Genomic DNA, 17426 nt, shown 5'->3' on the forward strand with positions numbered 1-17426 from the left:
ACTCTCTACTTCTGAGTGTAACTTTTTAGATCCATAAGTACATGTGAGCATGAAGTTGCTTTCTCTATGCTTGGCTTATTTCTCTTAGCATAATGTCTCCAAAGCTCATCCATGAGTCACAAATGATAGGACTTCCTTTTAGTTTACAGCTGAACAGTCTTTGATTTTATATATATATATATAATCACATTTTCTTTATCAGTCCATTAGGTTAATTCCATATCTTGACTTCTGTGAATGAGGAAGTATTTCTCTGACACAGAAGAAATTAGATCTCCTAAATCAACATTTCTTAGAATTATGTGGGATGCAAAAGTTTCAGTGACTTCTTTAGTCACAGCTTGTGAAAGTGCATATTGATCTCTGTGCTTGTATATTTTGGTCACTGACAATCATTTCAAAGAATAATGTAAGACACAGTTCACTCTTTACAAAACATATTAGAAATGAAATCTCAGACTCCTGCATGCTTTCTGCATACAGATTTAGAACATAGCTCCAAAAATACAAGTGTGTGTTGTCAGTGTGAACAGTTCTAATGTATGTAAATTATCAACAGCATACAGTGGAAACAGTCATCTTTAATGAGATTGAACCAATTTATCCATTAGTTGGAAGGAAAAACATCAAGAAAAATCAAATATAGTCTGTTAACATGTATTTTATGGTCAGCCTCTTTAACCAATGGCTTTTGCATGCAGAGAATCAGCCAACTTTGGATATAAAATAATCAGAATTGTTCATTTGGGCTGAAAATTGATTTTTTCATGGCATTATTCTTTAGATAATTCAGTGTTACAATGACTATGCATGGATTTTACATTGAATTCAGGTATTATGTATACTCTAACTTTTAAGTACATAGGTATAGATTGTATGCAAACATTTTGCCATTTTATATGAGAGAATTATGAATTGGGGTGTCCATGGAGGGAGGTCCCTAGGAACCAGTCCTCCTGGATACTGAGGAACAACTGTATATTTATTGTCAATGTTTGCAGGAAAGTCAAGTCTCTACTTTGAAGTACACATCTTCTAGCGGGTCTGCATTGTCCTCACATAAGCCACACCCAGGTGAGTATGATTTCTAACTTTAGTTTCTTTAAAGAACATAAAACATATTTGTAAACTAGGAACAAGGGTTCAAGCCTGTAATCCTAGGCAGTTAGGAGGCAGACATCTTGGTTCAAGGTGAGCCCAGGCAAAAAGAACTTCAGAAAACTGTCTCAACCAATGGCAGGGTGCAGTGGGAGCATGCCTGTCATCCCCAGTGATACAGAGAAGCCTAAGAGGATCACAATCCATGATGCCTGGGTAAAAAGTAAGACCCTGCTTTGAAAAAAGCTAGTGGAAAAAGAGGACATGCCTCAAGTGGTAGAGTACCTGCTTAGCAAGCAGAATGCCCTGGGTTCAATCCACAGCATTGAATGTATCTAGGAGTATATGTGTTTGTGTATATATATATGATTATGAGATAATAATATATATCTTAATATATAACATGATTATGGGATAGTTCTTGTCCACCATTTTGCCCCAATAAACTGAAGTGAACCACATGTAAAACTGATGTAAGGAGAGAGTATGAATCCACGTAAAGCAAAGAGAATGGGCTTCATAGGCCTGGACTCACCACCACCTAGTATATGGTCCTAGTAGATTCTAAGACATGTAACTCCTATGAATCCAAGTCCTTCATCTGCTAACAGCATCTCTCCTTCTTTCATTAATAATGAAGAAGCACATAATATAACGTTCACAAAATGCCTCTGATGGAGACGTTCAATAAAACATGGCTACTAATACTATTTATGTTAAATCTAGTTAAGAGTCAACCTAAACATATCAGGAAACAAAACTTTAAATAAATGAAGGTATTGCCTCTTATTCAGTTATTCGGATAATGCATTAATAGACTGAATGTGTTAATTATAATATAATAACATAACATTAACATATTTAACACTTCAGTACAAATTCTAGATCAGAAATTTATGTGCATATTTCTTAAGCTAATAAGAAAAATTGTATATCCTTGAATGTAAAGTCATAACACTATCTTTGTCCATGGACTAAATGTTTTACTTTCGTTGTTAAAAACCAAGGTAATTGGGCTGGGAAGGTGGCTCAGTGGTGGAGTGCTTGCCTTGCATGCATAAGGCCCTGGGTTCCATTCCTCTGTACCACCTAAGCAGAAAAAGCTGAAAGGGGTGCTGTGGCTCAAGTGGTAGTGGCTAGCCTTGAGCTGAAGAGCTGAGGGACAGTGCCCAGGCCCTGAGTTCAGGCCCCACAACTGACAAAAAAAAAGCCACGGTAATTAACTATTCAGTCTCTCTCTCCTCTCTCTCTCTCTCTCTCTCTGTGTGTGTGTGTGTGTGTGTGTGTGTGTGTGTGTGTGTGTTCTGGGTTTGAACACAGGGCCAGACCTTGAGCATGTTTGCTCAAGGCTATCACTCTACTACTTGGACTACAGCTCCATTTCCACTGGTGTTAATTGGAAATAAGAATCTCATAGACTTTCCTGCCTGGGCTGGCTTTGAACTGCAATCCTCAGATCTCAGCCTGAGCAGAATATAGGCATGAGTCTCTGACATGCTGCTAAGATCTGCTTTTCAGTACATCCATATATAACCATTTTACTTGTTACTGTCTACACCATCCACTTACCACTAGCTCTAACTTAGCTCAACTATTCTTAAGAATTAGACATTTAGTAGAGGCCATAAACCATTGTCTTTTTTTTTTGGTACTAGAATTTGAATTCAGGGCCTCCTACCTTCTAGGCAAGAACTTTACCACCCAGCCTGAGGTCCTAGTGTCTCCTGTCATCAACCTAATTTTGTCTACTGATTTCTTAGAATAATAGACAGACACACTAGTATCATTTTTTTTTCTTTAGATAGCTTGCTTAGTGGGTCCACTTAAGGAGCTTTTGAGCTCCGCCCTGTCCACAGTGGCTGGACGCAACTGACTGCATTCTCAGCACAGAGAAGGTCATTATTAACAGGCTTTAAACAAGACTATTCCTCCAAAACTGGCAGATAAAAATATAAATATATATATAAGCATATATATTTATAAATATATATATTTATATTATATATATATATATATATATATATATACTGGTTTTCCCAAAGAGGAAATCAACACATGTCTCTTACAGCTTTCTTCTTGTCCCCAGATTTATTTGTATGTTATTCTAAATGCTAAATATTCAAAGAAAAAGGAGTAGACACAGTAAGTTGTAAGCTTCTCCATCCAGTTAATAGCACCACGGGGTCTAGCTGGGTAATTGAAGTAACAACAAGGTTAAGCACCTGCAGAACATAAAGCCCAGAGTACACACAAACAGATCTTTGAAGCCCATCTGATAAAAACTTCTCAAAACCAGTTCACTTATTATTCCTATTGATTCTCAAACTAGCTTAAAGTCTACTTCTAATAAAATAGTTATAATTTAAATATATAAATAAGATTCTTCTTTTCTAGGCTGTACCTTTTTTTTTGTTGTTATTAGTTCTGGAGCTTGAGCTCTGGGGCTGGACACTGTCCCTAAGCTTCTTTTTGCTCAAGGCTAGCACTGTACCACTTGAGTTACAGTGCCACTTCTGGCTTTTTCTGTGTACATGGTACTAAGGAAACGAACCCAGGGCTTCATACATGCAAGACAGTCACTCTACCACTGAGCCACATTCCCAGCCTTCTAGGCTGTACTTTTAAGATTAAGAGCTTTTTCCATATGTGTGTTTGTGTGTGTGTGGGGGGTGAATTATGTATATAATATATATTGGATATTAGATATTATGTAGCTATGACCTGGTGATATATTCCATATATCTGACCTGGCTTCAGGGATTGGTGAGAAGATTCTCCCACTCAGAAGAAGGTCACTGAACTTGGTCTAATGATTTTCTACTACTATGTTGAAATTACTAAACATTTTATCTTTGCACTTGAGTTTTGTGAGCTTCAACTATTGGACTCCAAAATGTACATGAACCTAAGTCTTGACCAGACAGACTGAAGGCTTAGGCTGTGACTGGTCTTTGAGTTCTTTGAAGCCAGCTCATGTGTAGGTGCTTGTGTATATCCAGAGATCTTGTATGTGATTGGGGAATCTGCTGTGTGTGTGTCAACCATATCTCCTGAGGACCTCTTAAGAAAGATAGCCTCAGCCAGGTGGCAGTGGCTCATGCCTATAATCCTAGCTACTCAGGAGGCTGAGATGTGAGGATCGCAGTTCAAAGCCAGCCCAGGCAGAAAACTCTATGAGACTCTTAACTCCAATAACCACTCAAAAACTGGAAGTGGTGCTGTGGCTCAAGTGGTAAAGCACTCTCCTTGAGCTGAAGAGCTGAGGGACAGTGCCCAGGACCAGACTTCAAGCCCCATGACCGACAAAAAATAAAAAATAGATAGCCTCAACTTTACATCCTCAGAGGCCTGCTTCTATCCTACTTTTGGCATTGGATTCTAAACAAAACTGAAGCTCACTGCATGGTTAACGTACCTCTTCTCAGGAGTATGTTCTTTGTAAGTTTTATTCATATTATTTTCCTAACCTTTGAACATTTATGATTTAAAAAGTTGCTTCCAGCCAGGCACTGGTGACCTATGCTGGTGATCTTAGCCACTCAGGAAGAGTCTGCAATCTGGAGGATCATAATTCAATGCCAGGCTGGAGTTGGCATCTTCAAAATAACCAGCAGAAGGTTAGCGTGGAGGTCTGGCTCAAGTGGTAGAGTGTTAGCCAAGCAAGCCAAGTGCATGTGAGATCCTAACTTCAAACCATGGTACCAGCACACCCACACACACACAAAATCATTCCCCCTTTTACAACAAATCACATGATCTGTATAATTATATTTTGATCATCAACTAATTGTAAAAGTATTATAAAATATTCAACACCAGGAGAGCCATATAATACATAAAGTTCCATTTATAGTGTTATATAACCTGAGCCACATGTTCCCACAGACCTTTGGTATGTGGGAGTCTATGTCAGAGCAGAAAGTATAATTAAGTGTAATTAAGACTTGAGACTGACAGCTCGTGAGCATTACAGCTTGCTTGGAACAGGAAGGCAATGAACTTCCCAGGAAGCATGAGCAACCCAGGAAACCTATCATATCCTTTCTTATGTTTGTTGTTTTCCTGTAGGGGCCAATCACACAAGTTGAAAGTGATGGCCTGGAAGGCACAGGAACGATAGGGCCACTTACAGTTCTTCCTTTCCAGTCCTTGCTAGCCAGTAAATCGAATGTAAAGACAGCTGGCAGAATGTGTGAGAATCAATAAGCAAAATAAACAAAGCCAGTTGAGTCAGTTTCCCACAGTTTTCCCCTTTTCCAGTAATAACTAAATGCACATCAAAGCACAGCTATGAAAAGTGAACTGTGCAATGTGCTGGTTTCACCTGTGAGTGAAACACTCTGAGCTGCTTTAAACTGGCATAACACAACATAAAGATGGCAAGTAACATTCATGCTAACCCATATGTGTTAGTTTTTGCAGAATTGCATTAGCTTGCAAACAAAGAATAAGAACAAAACCCATGGTAAGCTGTGAAACACAGAGGTAGAAAATAATTCTTTTTACTTTGCTTCTTTTAGTGGCACCTTGCCTTCTGCTTTCACAACAAGATCCCCTGATTTTTTGTTTGGGATTGGCTTTTTGTTATATAGCCAGCTCTGAATCAGTCCCATTACATCTTCTGACCTTTTGTTCTAGCTAAATTTTTGTCCTATTTGCTAGTCAGGCCCAAATCCAAGCCACCAGGGAGCAAAGTTTACTCCAATTGAAGATTTGCAGTGGTTATTTGAAAACCAAGGTGATAAGGGTGTAATAACTCTGGGTGAATGTGAGAAAATGCCTTACTTGGCAATGTCTAAGCCAGCAATTTCAGAACATTCTAATATTTGCTGGAAACTTCACATTGCCCACCAGGTGGCTCTAGCAGATTTGCACTGACACAGATATAAGAGTCCAGAAAAATTGTTGCAACATTGGAGTTTTGGTTAATCTCTTCCAATCAATTGGTTACTTTTGATCTGTAACGTTACATTTTAAATAAACATCTTCCTTAAACAACATTTTAAATGTTCATTACACTCCTTCATGAACTGGAAAATATGGAGGAGTGGAAAGGGAAATCAAATATTCACATACAACTACTGTTAAATTTCTCTAGACTTATTTTTCTTGTAGGAGATGAGAGAAAGAAAGCCGAACCACAAGAATGGGAAGAAGTATTTGTAATATATATCTAACAAAGAACTTGTATGCAGAACAAAGACCTAGAAATCAATAACCAGAAAAAATGTCCATTTTTATTTTAAATAATGAGCAAATGAAAAGGTACACAACAGTGTAAGCAATCCAGAGAATGAACCAAATACTTGGCAGTATTTAACAACGCTGAACAAATACTTATTCTGTAACCCCTTTCTCAGCATGCACCCAACAGAAATTCATATAAATGCACATCAAAAAACAAAAATATCAACTGAGCACAGTGGCTCACACCTATAAGGCCAATTACTCTAGAGGTTAAGACTCAAAGCTAGTCGAAGCAAAATGTTCATAGGAATGCTCCATATTGGCCAATGAAAGCTAGACACAGTGATGCATGCCTCTCAGCTACATGGCAAGTATATATGGAATCATCATGGTCCAGACTGGCCTAGACAAACTGAGACCCTCTCTCAAAAATAACCAAGGCCAAAGACTTGGTTATTTGGCTCAAATAGAATGCTAATCTTGCAAATATGAGTACTTGAATTCAAACTCTAATGCTATAAAAGAAAAAGAGGAATGACAATATCTGTAGCACACTAGTCATACTAACCAACATGTAAAAAACTAAGCAAATGCTTAATTTCCACAGACTAAAAATACAGTATGGTATAATAAGTGAGACAATATGGATTAATCTCACACAATGTTAAATGAGAGCATTACTCACAATAGTACTTATGATACGATACCATTTCTATAAGCAGAACTGATGGAATATACCATCAAGACTCCAAGAAGATCCAGGTCTTCTTAGGAAGTACCTTACTAAGGAGAGCCACCAGAGCCAAGACCCCATTCCCAGCCCTAGGGAAGAAAGGCCCACATTCCATTTTCGCTAACTCTGAAGGTCGCAATGGCCAGTTGCGTAGAGATAAGATAATTCAGTGCCTTTTGGCTGAATTATAGGCGGCCTCCCATAAGGTTGAAGAAATGACCAAAGGGGCAGTTAATCAGCATCATCATCTCCACCTGAACACTCACCTGCCGACTACCCCTCCAACGTCCTAGGCAACTGGCATAAAGTAGCAAGAAGTAGCCAGACGACTATCGACGTCCTATTACCAAAAGGATGCCAGCATGACAGGCTGCTGGAGGGCAGAGGCAGCTGAGAAAAGCCACTTCCTCACACACTAGGTGCCCCAGTTATACATCACCTGTCCCAATCGTCCTGTCCTTCGGGGGCACTAGCCCTAACTGTTCAAACTTGCAAAACAAGTTAGTGCTAAAAAGTTCCTGCTGGCCCTGGTCATATAAACCCTTCTACAACCAGACTCAGTGCGACCTCTCTGATCCTGACCAGGGAGTTTGCCCAGGAGCATACTCCAGTAAACTTTCCTTTCTCACCTTTACCTCCTCCTGCGTGTGCTTTCCTCGCCTAAAACCTTACAGTGAGAAGCTCTAAGGAAAGACCAGTTTGTTTGCTTGAATTCTCAATGTTGTTGTTGATGCTTTTATAATACATACTCTAAATGAATGACTAAAACACATAACAAATAAAAACAGATGAAAACAGGTACTGATAGCTCATGCCTATAATCCTAGCCTGTCTGAGATCAGGAGAATTATAGTTTAAGGCTAGCTCTGATAAAAAAAAAAAAACCAACATAAGATCTCATGTTAACAGAAAAGGTTGAGCACGTTGGGTTATGCTGGTCATCCCATCTATGGCCAGAAGCATAAATAAGAGGTTCATGGACCAGACCAGCCTGGGAAAAAAGCCAAGACCCACTTTCAAAAACAATCAGAAGGGAAACTAGGCTGAAGGCCTGGCTTAAATGGTAGAGGATCTAGCAAGTGTGAATCCTGGAGTACAAACCCAGCACCAGAAGAAAAAAAAAGCAATGGAGGAAAGAGCAAACATAAAAAATGTACATTTTAAAATTTGTTTTACTGACAAAAAGTCCTCCAAAAAGGAATACTAGCTGAAGTCATCAGAAGATGGGAATGTTAATTTCCCACATCCCTGCCAATGTAAGACACTATCACTTAAGTCTAGTGGAAAAAGAGATCAGGTTGCTCTTAACATTCAATTGCTTTCCTTTAGAGCTAATTGTATACTGATGATATTAGTTGTAATTAGTGTAGCCTACTGTGTTCCTTAAATTGTACCAGTATATTGTGGAAAGTAGAAAAAAGACACGACATTTATATTCTAGAATCAAGGAGCAAACACTACAGAAAAGCAAATTTGAACTCAGAGTATGAAGCCTTCAAAAGAATGCCCAGCAATGAAAGACCAGTATCTGATTGCCATTGAAGAAGTCCATGCAAAGCCAGATGTCCCATAACATTTAGGTTTCATGGTGAGTCAGATTCTCTGTATTGTTTTTTAAATTACTTGACTAATTTGAATAGATGATGCTTATTATTATTATTCCTTTTTTTCACCAAAAGGTTTCCATTTATTTCCATAGCTTCAACTATGATTGTATGTACAATTTCCAAATTTGCAAAGGAAAGTAATAATGCAAGGCTGGATTTGAACAAGGAAAAGCCTTCATCTTTCTTTCAAATTCCAGACTCACATTTCCAGTTATCTGATGATCATGTCACCCTCCGTGTCCTGGGAGTCCAGGAAACTCAATTGATCTCAAACTCATCTTTCCTACCTTGTCTCCCCACTTGTAGCTTCCTCTAGCATTTGTAAGTTTCTGACTCTAGGTCTCCATTCCATATCTTTCCCCCAGGGAATCTGCGGGCCCTGTTCTCATCCTTGAGTGTTTTCTCCCTGCTCTCTCCTCATCTCCTTCTCACCCTTGGGAGCTTTCTCCCTGCTCTCTCCTGGCTTCTGTCAGCCTTTCATTTACCAATCCCAGTCACCACTTTGATCAAACCTCAATTAACGCCAGCACACTGTGTATACATACACAGCCAGCAAGGCTTTGGGGGCATAGTGATAGTTTTTAACAGCCTAGAGTAGGGAATAGAAGTTCTGGATCTGCCATAGTGAATCATGTGTGACTACAGGTGGACACAATCCTGTGTCCCAGACTCTTCACTGTCCCAAGCAGTCACTAGAGGCACTTTCAATAGTAACATTGTACGACCAATTCTTAGGCCCTGATTGCCCTAAAATCCCTCTGGTGACTTTCTACTAGCAACTTTCACTTAGGCATCGAAGGCCTGTCACCTGCCCTTTCCCCCCTGCAAAACAGGAAATGAAGAAAACAAAATAGGTGAGCCTCATGCTTTCTTCCTGCTTTTAGTTGAGTTTCTTTGTCACCACTCCCAGCATGTGCCACTTCAGAATTAGAAAAGTTTTGAAGAGACATTGTATGAAGAGGGCCAAGATCATTATTGCACATTTGCCTTTCTCTTAAGATCTTAAGTCCTAGGATACTGGCTGTCCCCAAATCCCTACAGTACAATTGCTGTCTTCTCAGCCCATTGAGAAAGCTGAGAGGTAGAGGCGTTACTCCCCACTTCTCTCTCAATATTTCTGAAATCAAACACTGAAAACATGGATCATAATGGAAAAATCAGAAATAACTCTAATGACAATTACTAGAAACTAGTTTAAATAAGCAGACTCCATACATAACAGAATAATATAAAAACAATAAAAATGGTTAGACCTAGGTGCATTGCTATGAAAAAACAGCTACAGTTTAGTGTATTGCTAAGTGGGAAAAAAGCAATTTATAAACAGTGCCCACGTTAATTTTTTTTTTTACTCTTTAAAGCCAAGTATGGTAGCATACACTCGTGATCCTAGTTACTCGGTAAGCACAGACAGGAAGATTGTGAGTTCAAGGACAAACCTGGAAAAATTACTCTATCTCAGAAAAAAAAGCAAAACCAAAAATGGTTGGAAGTGTAGCTGAAGAGGTAGAGCATCTGCCTAGCAAACCCTGGATTTCCTCTTTCTCCAAAATTTAAGTCTAATTATGTACACCAAATTTATTCATAGTAATTATATATACCAAGGGACAGAATTAAATATGTATGTATCTTCGTTCTCTATCTTAAGGTTGCTTTCAATAAATAAACATTATTCTTGTGACTGAAGAAACAATGACACAAAGGTTAATGCCACCTTTCCTTAAGGAAAAAGTAGTTTTGGGGCTATAAGTTACAGATCCTTTCTGGAATGAGTTTTTTATACATGTCTGTCTTCCTGGCACCTTAGGATAGTAGAAGTTACAAAACAGGCCTTGATAAATATTGCATTGGCTAAATCAGGGAATGAAATGTATCCATAATATTTGATGTAAATATTAGAACACTGGAGCTAGTTCCCTATATCTAGTTATCTTCAAAGGAAGGATTTCCTGTGGAATTATGGAAGAATTTTTTTTTTGAGGAAGATCACTTGAGCATGACCATGCAGTTTTCTTCAAACAGCATGAATTCTGAAATATGCTGTAAGGGTATGTATTTCTCTGAGATCTCAAGTTCTTTAATATGCTTTCTTTGCTCTCTCTTTATTTTAATACAGACTGTACCAGAAGGTTGAGCACCTGATAAATATTAACTGAAAAAAATGCTCAATTATTAATATTTCATTACTTATTTATCAATCAGAGAAATGATGATCTGGTATTTATAGTTGAGAACTTCATTTCTAACTTAGTTTAGCAATATTAAATTGAGTAGAGAGCCAACATTCATTGACCTAAGTGAACATAAACAGAATTAGCATTTCTTTGATCCATAATATTTTTAATATAGGATACATAGAAAACCCTAACATTACAGTCAAATCTTCAAAACTACCAACACAGAAGTTGATTTTTCTGTTGAATGGTTAGCATTCTTACATATTCTTTTCTTCATTCCATGCCACAATACTTAGCAAGTTATCACATTTTAACATTGTATTAAGAGTAAACATTATTCATTTTTATTCATTCCAGTTCAGTTATTATTTTCTTTAATAGTTTTCACATGTTATATCCTAGTACAGAAAATTTCACAAACTAGATACCATCAGAAGGCCTAATCTAAGGATAATGGGTGTAGAGGAGCACCTAGAAACAGAACCAACCCAGATGCCCCTCAGTAGATGAATGGATCAAGAAAATGTGGTTTATATACACAATGGAATTCTATGCCTCCATCAGAAAGAATGACATTGCCCCATTTGTTAGGAAATGGAAAAACTTGGAAAAAATTATATTAAGTGAAGTAAGCCAGGCCCAAAGAAACATAGGTCCCATGGTTTCCCTTATATGCAATATCTAGTATATATCTGAGTCAAGCAGAAAAGGTCAGGTAAGGTGATGTTAGGGAAATGAACCCTAAGATATGTATTCAAATGTTTTTTTCTTTCATGCATGTGTTTCTAACGCATTTATAAGATTATCTCTTTGTTGCTTTGTATGTCCCTCCCCCACAGTATAACCCCTGCTTTCACTGTATTTGATGTCAGTATAACTTGTGGAGGAGATGGGGAAAAACCAGTTGTTTAAGAATACAGGTGGACCTGTTGCAACAATGAGAAGTACAAGTTGTCATGTCCAAAACGAGCTTTACAACGTCGGTGCGGGGAGGGGGGGGCGGGGGGGGGGAAGGAGAAGGATTGGGATGGGGGGGAGGGGGGAGGCTGGGAAGGGATGTGAAGGGTAAACAAAGGAGGAGGCTGCAATGCTTGGTAAGAAATGTACGCATTATCCTGCCCATGCAATTGTAATCCCTCTGTACAGTATGTTCACAAATAAAACAAAATTAAATTAAAAAAAAAGAAAATTTCACAAATTAAAGGCATTTAAACTTTGCCCCTCTGTTTTCTTCTGGAAGTTCTATTTTTATCAGAGCCACCTTTATGTTTTTAACTTAACTATTATTTGTATATATTAACATGATTTCTCTATGCTTAAGATTTTTTTCACCTTGGTTTGCACTAATGCAAAATGAAGGACTAATGAAGGACATTATTTTGGATAGCTGAGAGGCTGGGAATAGGAATGCCATTATGGATACTTCTGCATTAGGATCTGAGTCAGATATAGGTATGGAGAATGCTAAATAAAAGATGAAATTGATAAAAGATAACTGAAGGTAGCTAGAGACTTTGGACTTTATTCTCTAGGCCAGAAGAATTTAATAGACTTTACATTGGATGGGAAGAATATGATGAAGTATTATATTTGGAAAAATCTGTGTGTTGCTCATACTATTACATAATTACTTTAATTGTAATAGATTCATCATGGCCATGGCCATTCTTGATGAGAGTCTTGATGGAAGGAGCCTGATTTTTATAATTCCTTATATCTCCAGAACATAACTCTCTGTTCTATTATGGTAGATTTATTATCATTTAAGAAGAGCAAAATTAAGAGACAATAAGCATCACAAGATGTATGTAAACAACAAAAGTCTTAAAAAATACATGAACTTTATACCCAAACATCCATTATTAATTGTTAAAGTTCTTATTAAGCAATATATACGATACTTTATTAATCTAATGAAGAATCTTTATCAAAGCAATAGCCAGCTTCATACTCAATAGTAAAATAACAGTAATCATAGTAGGCATCCTTGGGACAATATTAATCATCACATGTTCACTAATGCTTTTTCAGTGCAATAATTATTACAATTATTGATAAGGAGACCAAAAAAGGATTTATTAGTAGTAGTAGTTGTATATGATCATGTCCCAGAAAACCTCAAGAGCAGTAAAAAAAAATATTTAGGAATAAATGCTTTAACTTAGCTTTTCTTTCAATTTACATTTTAGATCTTTTGAGTCCATTGTAAGTCACACTTTCTCCACAGCTCATAGTAAGGAAAGAAGAGATGGCAGATGGAAGAGCCAGTTTCATTATGATTGTTATCATTGTGTTTATCCCTTTATTTACCCACTACTTCAATAAGTATTAACTCTCCCCTGGAGTCCCTTCCATTTCCCCCCTGAATTAATCAATGTCAGTAAATTGGTGTTTATCCTTCCACATCCTTCTAGGATCACAGGAGCACATTCCAAATACCAGGCTCTATGTGAGGTGTGTATACTCAGCACTAACACCACAGAATGTCACACAGGCTCTGTGACACATGATCATGATAGGTCATGACTGCCAGTTGTAACCAGTGGTCATTCCCTTTTCCTTTCATTGTAATGGAAGTAATATCTGTGAACATGGCTGCTCACTTAAAGATGATATTTCACAGTCCTCTTTGCCCATACAATGAAGTTCTGGCACTGGAACTTAAGTAATATCTACAACTTCAGTGCGTGTATTTGATATATTTTTTGCTGGTCCTGAGGCTTGAACTCAGGGCCTGGGCTCTGTCTCTGAGCCTCTCTATGCTCAAAGCTAGCACTCTACCACTTGAGCCACAGCACTACTTCCAGCTGTTTGTGTTTATGTGGTACTGAGGAATCAAAGCCAGAGCTTTATGCATGCTAGGCAATCTTTTTACCACTAAGCCACATTCCCAGCCCCAGTTCATGTATTTGAAAGAGATGAACACAGCTTCCTCTGTCTCAATGACAGGAATATGCACACAATGGTAAGAGTTGCATGTCGCATTTTGATGATGCCATAATATATTTTGAGGTAGAAGTTTTCACAATGAAGAGGCATTTAATGAACATCAAACCTTGGTGCCCAAAACACTTGAGCCACTGACTTGCCTTTAATTTTATTTCGGGGAGAAAAATTATATTATCTCATTTAAACCACTGTAGGCAAGCTATTACAGTGGATTATGCTGTACTCTAATAAAAATGTTGAGCAACATTCAAATGTTCCCTATCTTTAAGATACAGTTTAACACAGAAATCAAACAAATCTTTTTTTTTGTTTTTTTTTTTGTCAGTTGTGGGGCTTGAACTCTGGGCCTGGGCGCTGTCCCTGCGCTCTTCAGCTCAAGGCGAGCGCTCTATAGCTTGAGCCACAGCGCCACTTCCAAACAAATTGTTATAATAGTGTTTAACATGTGCTGTGATAGAGAAGGCACATAGTAAATGAAGCCTCTGAGGACACGATTGGTATATGGAAGTCATAATGTTGAAAGAGTAGAGTGTAAACCACTCACTCCCTTCTTGAAAAAATTCTACTCTAGATTGAAGAGGGACAACACCCTTCTGAGTTTCCGCCTACCTCTGTGACTGATCTTGCTTAGTTTCTTCTATAACAACAGGTAAATATTGACCTTTTCAGTGCTCTCTCACTATAGTCTCTCCCTAATGCTTCCTTTCCTTATTGTCAATAGCATCTGCTGCTGCTGATTGCCAAGTCCAGCCCTTTCTTCTGAGCTTTGGATTGATACTTAATTGCCCACTTCACTGTTCCACTTGCAACTCTCACAGCACCTGAAACTTATGTCAAATGCAGACTCATTATACTTCCCTCCAACCTGCTCCTCCCAAAGTCTCTTTCCTCAATAAAGGTTATCACAATCTACCCAACTGCTCCAGCCAGAAACCTGAGTCATTCTTAACACATCCTTTCCCTTGCCTCGCACTTATTATCTCCCTGATCAAGTGTGTTCATACACACCTAAAAAGAAAAAACAATTTTCAACTCCGTCCTCTTTTCTCCATCCTCACTGCTATCACCATGGTTTAGCAACTCTTCACTCCTGACTAGTTCCTAACTGAGCCTTACCCCACTTTCCCCTACTCCTTGCCACTCTCTGACAGAAGCCACTGTGATTTTTTAAAAGTATGAATCACATCTCCTAAACATATTTCAGTGTATTATTTTGAATTTAAATTTTTCAGATGTTTAATTGGATGTGTGTGTGTGTGTGTGTGTGTGTGTGTGTATTATGACCTAGCTCCTATTTCTCCAACTTCATTTCTCCTTAGCTCACCATTCACTTTGCTCCAGTGACAAGACTCCAACTTTTTCTTGCCTCAAGATTATTCCTTCCTGAGGGAAAATGTCTACTCAGAAACTTCTCCTGGCCATTTCCTACTTACGCTTTAGGTCTCATTTTAACACTATTTTTTCATAGATTGCTCTCCTTATTATCTAATCTAAATGATATTCTTCCTGCATAGAAATCTGGCTTATTTCCTCTGTTGAAGACTTCTGTTTTCTCCCCCAAATCCACTGTCCCTTTTTTAATTTTTTTGTATGTATAGAATTTAGCTGGGCATACAGCTAATATGTGAAAGACATTTCCATCCTTTGCACTGCCATATGACTAAGTTTAGCCAATGGAAAGCGAATAGATGTCATGTGTACACATGATAGGACTTCCCTTAAGTGACTGTGACTATAGTTTCTATGCACATGAGGGAACAGTGAGACCTGAAGCCGTCACCATGCATCAGAGATGGGATCCACATGTTGGCAGGGCTAATTTGTCTGGAACAAAATCTGATAAAAACAAAAATTAAAATGGAGTATATAAAGTGGTGTGACCAGAGAGGAAAAGGGGAGAAGACAAAGGAGGGAGTTTCCAGGAGAGAACAATGTCCAATATCACTCGCAGTGGAGAAAGAAATTGTTATTACCATTTCATAAGAACAAAATCTCCAAGGTTTTCTGTATGAATGCGCGTGTGCACGCACACACATATGTAAATGAGCAAAGATTAATGAGTGATTCAGAGTCAGGGCTTGCAGCCAGTCCATATAGGTTCTGTCATTTACTAGTGGAATGGTCTTGGTCACGTTACTTCACTTTTATATGGACCACTTCCCTCATTTGTAAAACGGAATAAAAGCAATCCCACCTGCATGTGATGGATGTTAAAGATTATGTGACTAAAGATGTTGAAAGTACATTGAGCACTGTCTGCCATATGGCAAGCCTTGTGTAAGCTGTTAGGGTTTTTTGTCACTGTTAACCAATGCACTGTTTATTTGATTATTTAAGAATAAGTAATTCTGCCAAGGAAAGAGAAACTTACTTTGTAAGGAAGATAAATGAAATTAAAGTACAGGAAGTTGCTTGTAGAATGCAGGAAATAGAGAACATGATGAGGTGAATATAAAGAAAGAAGGACCAAATAGGCATCAAATGTTCTAGATATGTGGGCTAGGAAGGTGGCTCAGTGGTAGAGCACTTGCCTTGCAGGCCTGAGGTCCTGGGTTCGATTCCTCAGCACCACATAAGCAGGAAAAAAAATGCCGGAAGTGGCACTGTGGCTCAAGTGGTAGAGTGCTAGCCTTGAGCTGAAGAGCTGAGGGACAGTGTCCAGGCCCAGAGTTCAGGCCTCATGACTGGACCACCCAAAAAATTCTAGATATGCTAAATATGCATAAGGCACTTAATATTCAGGAAGTCATAAAATAGTCAATCATGTGTGACACCTATGCAGGCTGTATTTTCTTTCTGCCTGTGAAATGCAGATAAAATTCCCAGATTTCTCTTTAGATTAGTTAGTGAGCTATAGCGAGGCATACTTGCTGCTCTGTCTCCTTATAAGACAAGAATGTCCTGTGTATGACACGAGGCAACTTCTGTCTTCCAATACTCCTTGTTTAGCCTCATCTCTGGTCTTCATAACTACAGCATTAGGCAGGGAAGAATATAGTCGAGAATGCGGAGAATGGCACGTGAATCAATGCATATTTCCTAACACACCATCCATTTTTGCGCTGTCTTTTGTGTCAACCTAGTCTCTTTTGCCTGGCTTCTTGCCATGTGCTTCAATAAGCCTTGTGATTTCAGCATCTCTGTCTTTGAACCTTTCGGTGCAATGCCCTCTGGGATAGCTTGACTGGCTGTGTATTTAGAGGCTCGTTTCCCACACCACACCCATCATGTTTAGCTAACAGAAGGTAGTAGGAACACAAGGGAACAGAGGCAGGTCATTTTTTCCCCCAGTACATTCCTATCTTCTTGCATTATGTCGTATTGTTAGCAAAGAAGAGAGAGAATTTTAAATATAATAATATTTAGTAGTACAATGACCCACTAGATATAGTCCCAAACTCTGGTCTTCTTAAAAGAATTGTGCTTGTCAGGAAAAGAAATCTTGCCCTAAGAAGGCCAATTAAAATAACACATTTTCCTCTGCTGCCCCAGGAGGCTGCGATGTTCTATCTGAAACACAAACACCAGGTTTGATCTCTAGGATGACTTGGCTTCCCTTTCCAACATGGAACAGCCTTTATAGGTCAAGAACTAGCCTATTGTTCCCCTAAGTTCTTTATGTTCTCTTCCATTTCCTCTCACCTGAAGCAAATTAGAACTGCAGCCTTTTACTTT

The sequence above is a fragment of the Dipodomys ordii genome, unplaced genomic scaffold (genome assembly GCF_000151885.1).
Source record: "Dipodomys ordii isolate 6190 unplaced genomic scaffold, Dord_2.0 Scaffold5, whole genome shotgun sequence".
Classification (NCBI taxonomy): Eukaryota; Metazoa; Chordata; class Mammalia; order Rodentia; family Heteromyidae; genus Dipodomys; species Dipodomys ordii.